Source organism: Solanum dulcamara, chromosome 7, assembly GCF_947179165.1.
Source record: "Solanum dulcamara chromosome 7, daSolDulc1.2, whole genome shotgun sequence".
Classification (NCBI taxonomy): Eukaryota; Viridiplantae; Streptophyta; class Magnoliopsida; order Solanales; family Solanaceae; genus Solanum; species Solanum dulcamara.
This window is the reverse complement of record NC_077243.1, coordinates 38,580,746-38,587,198: the sequence shown is the minus strand read 5'-3', so window position 1 is coordinate 38,587,198 and position 6,453 is coordinate 38,580,746.

Below are 6,453 nucleotides of genomic sequence, written 5' to 3'. Positions count from 1 at the left end.
TGAGGTGTATCAAATTGTGGTTATCATGGGTGTGCCTCCAAATGAGAAGGCCGAGCTAGTGGCCTATCAACTCAAAGGAGTAGCACGAGTTTGGTGCGAATAATGGGTTGTTGAGAGGGATGAAGAAATGGGGCCAATATGATGAGGAGTTCAAAGGTGACTTCCTAGACCTCTTCTACCCATTGGAGCTAAGAGAGGCCAAAATTCAAGAGTTTATCAACCTTTGTCAAGGGAGTATGAGTGTGAGGAAGTATGCCCTCAAATTTACGAAATTGTCCAAGTATGCTCCATTTATGATCTCTGACCCTCGGGCATGGATGAACAAGTTTATTTTTGGTCTCAAACTTGGTGTCCAAGGAGTGCAAAATGTCCATATTGGTCAAAGAGATGGACATCTCTCGATTAATGACTTATGCGGAACAAATCGAAGAAGAGAAGTTGAGGGAGAGGTCTAGAGGGTTCAAAAGGGCTAGAGTGGATAGTGGAGGGTTCAACCCTGAAAGGTCCAGTTATGGTAACAATGACAACGGCCAAGGTGGGCAACAGTTTGTGGGAAAAGGTTCCACCAATACTTCTCCTCCCAAGTTCAACAAGGATAAAGGTCCCAATCCAATAGCTCCAAGAGAAAATGTTGGTGCCCATAAAGGTGAGTGTTTGGCGGGCTCAAATGCATGCTTCAAATACAGCAAATCGGGTCATCATGCTCGGGATTGTAGAGGTGGTGGTGGTGGTAGGCCTCAAGGCCAAGTTGCTCATGGCCAACAAGCTAAAGGAGGTGGTCAATGCACCAACCGTTTCTATGCCTTGCATGGGAGGCAGGAGGTTGAGGAAACACCAAATATGGTTACCGATATGTTAAAGATCTTTACTTTTGATGTATATGCATTATTGGATCCAGGTGCAAACTTGTCCTTTATTACTCCATTTTTAGCTAATAGGTTTGATATATTGCCCGAAATATTAGTAGAGCCTTATTTGGTGTCTACCTCCGTTGGTGAGTCGGTTGTGGCTAAGAAAGTCTATAAGGATTTTCCCTTGTCCACCATGCATAGAGTTGTCCCTTGTGATCTCATAGAGCTTGACATGGTAGATTTTAATATTATACTAGGGATGGATTGGTTATATGCATCTTATGCTTCATAGATTGTAGGACTCGTTGAGTCAAGTTTTAATTTCCAAATGAGTCTGTTCTTGAATGGGAGGGTCGTGATTTGGTGGTAAAAGGTAGGTTCATCTCTTATCTTAAGGCCTAAAAATTAATTGCTAAGGGTTGTATTTACCATATTGTGAGGGTTAGGGATGTTGACTCCGAAAGTCCTCTTATTGAGTCGATTCCCGTAGTTAATGAGTTTCCTGATGTCTTTTCTGATGACCTTCCCAGTATCCCCCCCGAAAAGGAAGTCTATTTTGGTATGATCTCCTCCCCGATACCCAACTTATCTCTATTCCTCCGTACGAATGGACTCGACGAAATTAAAAGAGTTGAAGGAATAATTAAAGGACTTGTTAGAAAAGGGGTTCATAAGGTGTAACATCCCTCAAAATGCTCATAAGTGCCTTAAGAATGCCTAGGGAATAGGCCGCTCAAGTAATGCATCATCCTTAATCTTTTTGGAAAATCCGAGTCCGGAATATCGATTAGGGGGTCAAAACCTGCGGGAAAATAGTTTTGGTGAATTTTTAGGACCCGTATATCAAAAGATAGATTTTCAAAGGAATTGCCCAAAACAGTAAGGTGCGTGACAAGTCTACGTCACGAACTTGCTCCCTTCCGCGTCGAAGACCTGGTGATGATCTTTCATGGCCAAAATTAGTTTTTAGTAAGGGTGTTTTAGACTTTTCCCAAATTGTTAGCTAATGAACCTAGATGTTTTTAGGACCTAAGTCAACTCTATAAATTAACCTAAACCTCTAATTCTATTCATTCTTCTACAATTCACCTACTCAAATATTTCTCTCTCTACAAAAGACTCTCAAGGACTCCATTGAAGACTTCAAGTAAATTCACTCAAGCTCTCCATCAAAACTCTCAAGTTCTTCCAAATTAATTGGTGTTCTTATTTAAGGTATGTGGGTATTGATTCATGGATCCTTTCATCCATGACGCCCAATCAATTTCTCAAGGTTTTCTAACAAATTAAAGTATGATATTTTATGGGTTTTATGATCTCTACTCATATTGTATGAACTTTGATTCAAATTATGATCATGAGTCTATTTTGATATAAATTGATGGTTATTGCATTAAATTGAAGAGTTTTCCATGAATACTCCTAGTTTAATTTTTAGGGTTTATGATGAATATTATGAGTATTTTCAGTTATACTTCCTAATGATATTATCTATATGAATTATGTATGTGCTGATATAAAGTTTATGATCATGCATGTTTTCAAGTCAAGTACATGATTTTCAAATCAATTGACCATGCATTCATGCTTTACCTAAATTTCAAGTATAAGCTATGATCATGAATTTTCAAGCATAAATTATGATTATGTATTTCAATTATGATCATGGACTATAAGTATGTTTTGAAGGATGATTTTCATGCAAGTTATGAAAAAATGTGACTTAGGGCCCTATGTGGTGACCTAAGGCCTAATGATATGAATTATGAAAATATGATTATAATGATGAAAGGAAAATTCTCACATTACAAGTATTTTATGAAAATAATCTACTCTATTGTCACGACCCAACCCCGTGGACCTCGACTGGGTTTCGACCTAGACCCCTCGGAGACGTATCTATTAGATGTAATGATCAATATAAAAACTATACATAAGAACTCCAATGGGCCATAACATTTTCATACCTGTAGCCTCTTTCATTTGTATCTTATCATGAAAGGGCGTGCAAGCCAACAAGGCTGTCATAGTATCTTAATATTTCCAATACATCATGTAGACATAATTGAATAGAACTTACACGTATAACCCACACAAATGTCTACAGACCTCTAAGAACATTAATAGTAACATATGGCGGGACAAGGCCCTCACCGTACCCCTGAATAAACAAATATATACATAAGAGGTTTGGTATTACAACTCGGCTCAGAATCAATGAAGCTTCTTCCAAACTGGCTGAGTGGAATCCTAAGCTGGCGGACTCCCAACACCTGCGTTTATACCTGCGGGCATGAAGCGTAGCCTCCCGAAGAAAGGGGGGGTCAGTACGATATATGTATTGAGTATATAAGCATAACATAATTGAGATAACAATTGAAACAGGGATGCAGGAAATCAAGTATAGCATTTAGTAGGGTACTGTACCTGCACCTCACAAAATAAAGTCCTGTATACCATTATCACGTACCGTATCTGGCCTGCTCGGGGACTTGGTGTTACAAATACATCATCTATCATGATAGGTATATGTATATTATTAGTGTTGTGGAACGTACAACCCGATCCATATATATCAGGTTAGTGCCGAGGAGCATTCGGCCCGATCCATATATATAACAGGTTAGTGTCGAGGAACATACGGCCCGATCCCTATACATATAATTCATTAGTGCCGAGGAACGCACGACCCGATCCCTATATATAACATGTTAGTGCCGAGGAACGTTCGGCTCGATCCCTATATAATATAATAATGCATATACGTGCACGTAAACCTTGGTAGCATAACAAATGTCTCCTGAATATCATCATAAGATGTGTCAAAGAGTCTCTAGGTATAGGAGCTTACGCCTCCAATCATTATTCAGCATATGGAAGGCTCGAGGAACAGGAGTTTAACCACTTTAAGAAGCCTAACCTCAAGAAGTGAGTACAAGTCCTGAGTTATACCCGAAACCTATAATGGAATCACCTCTAGCTCATATCATATATCGCTTCACTTACCTTAACTGTTTCAAGAGAAGAAAGGAATAGGCTTCACGTGTACTAGTTTTCGTTATGTAGAAGACTTACAAGTCCATAACTCAACTATCGTAGGAGTTCTAATATCGAGAAGGGAATAAGATTGACGAACCATACTCGAGGTTCTATGAATGGAATCATTCCCATATTACATACACAATCCACTTAAGACTAAGACATGCCCAAAGGAAAAGAAGAGATAAGCTTTACATACTGATGCCAAAGACATGCCAAGAGAAGGAGTAAGCTTTACATACACTACTTTTCAACATATAGAAGACTTAAGGAATGAGAGCTTAACTACTTTAGAAGTCTTAACATTCAGAAGTGAACACGAATTATGAATCATGAATCATGTTCAGAGCTCATGAATAGAATTACCCCAGGCTTCATACACATATCATTTGTCACTTAAATCTAAGACATGCCCAAAAGAAAAGAGAGACGGGCTTTACATACCTCATACGGGTTACCCTTTGTCACGTTCTCCTCGTTATCCTTTGAACCTATTCAACACGGAAGTAATACGAATATCAATCACTCTTGGCTTTTCGGCATCTTAAATTTCACCTTAGTATTCATGGAACCTATTTCCTTGTTTGTCTCCTCGATTAGTTCTTTAATTAGCTAAAGCGTTACCGGAAATTTGGCAGCACCTCTCCTATAACATGCCCTATTCGAATTTCCAATTACATCCCTAAGTACTACATCCAACCAACAACAATAACCTGCAGCTCATATACACACAAAATATGGCAACATTACACAATACCAACTCCAACCAACTTGCTGAAAATTACGATACCAAATTAGGGTTTCTAGTCTTTATTTTACAAAACCTTTAATTATACGAAATGAGGGGTCGTGTGGCTTAAACCAGCAGATCCCACACCTCTTTTAGAATAATTTTAGGCCCTACAACACACCACCACACACCTGCAGTAGCACACCACAAGCACAACACCTTGCTTTGTCTACAATTTAACTATAGCGACTCCAATTTAGATTGTATTCAACGTCAAGCATTTCTATGCAAATTTTATACTTCCAGCCACCTATAGGACATGTAATACACTTCATAACAACACCATAAATTTCAAATTGAAAGAAGAAATTTTACCTTACTCGAAATTGGCCAAAACTGCCAAATTGCGACTTGGAACTTCTCTAAACATGCTGAAATTACGCGGACTTTTTGTATCACTTCCTTGCTGCCCCGAAATGGAATTTTATGTCATAAAACACTATTATATAACCTTGGGACACCTTAAATAATTAATTCACATAATGAAAGTCGGAGGCTTACCTTGGCAACCCCAAACCCGTAGCCCTCCTTTCTTGCCCCTAGCATTTTTCTCTTCAACTTTCTCCTAAGTTTTCCAAGTGTAGGGCTGAAGACATGGTTCCTTAGGTATCATAAAATACATATATACATATCCACGTTGTTGATTAACACCATATATAATTAATTCACAGAGGAAAATTGGAACTTACCTTAAATTCTCCAAACCGTGGCTACCTTCTTTTTTCCTCTCTACGTTTCTTTCTCTTATTGCTCTTTGGCTGAAGTTTTGGCTGAGAACTGAAGTTAATAGTCACATAACATACATATATATGTTGGCTTAGGAGGTGCCACGTGTCCAGCCCCTATTGGGCCATGTATCCATGTCATGGCTCCTAGGTTGCCACGTGTCCTTGGTGGGGGCACCCCTAAGTAAGTGGGTCACCTACTTGACCCCAAGCAGGTGGGTCACCTATTTCCATGTGGCATTTTCCTAGGCTTCCACGTGGCGCCTCCTCTTGCTGCCACGTGTCGTTCTCTCTTTCTCCGCGTGGGTTCATAATCTCATTTTATTTTAAGAACTCATGTAATCCTTTCAATGTAAGCTTGGTATGTACTTAAGTGTCTTAGGTATACAAGACTTCTAAATTAGTATCTTACGTAGGTAAATCGAATCCTACAACTCGTTACTGGCCTCCAACTCCTTCCGAACTCTCCTAGCCCTATTTCCAACCTTTTTTCTCACGGGGTATTGTATTCTTCTTTCCTTAGAGTTGTTTGATGGTGTAGTAGATTCCCGACTCACATGATAACTTCTAAAAAACTTAAGAGACATTTCGAGTTCAGAAGTGTGGGGTGTAACATCTATGATTTCAAACCTATGATAATGACTAAGATATATGAAATTATAATTTCTATGCTATGCATGTATTCCGTGAGATTTGACTTAGCATCGAGTGGACTTGAGCTGGGGGCCCTACCAAAAGCCTTAGTAGCAGCTTCATGTCCCATAAACTACGTGGCATCGTAGGTTGCCTTCATGGCCTAACTATTGGATCCACATATAGCATATGTATGACCCGCCTAGTGGGGTAGAGTCTACCTTGGCAAGTAGATTCCCCTTTTTCTTCGTTGTATGGGGAGACAACGGAATTCCATGTTATAGCTCGCATGGTCTTATTTTCGGTTATGGTTCCTATCCCACATAGGTATGATCTCTTATGTATGCTATGATTTTAAATTATGCTTTTTAAATGCTTTGGTCAATATAATTTTTCTCATGACTTTAATTATCTC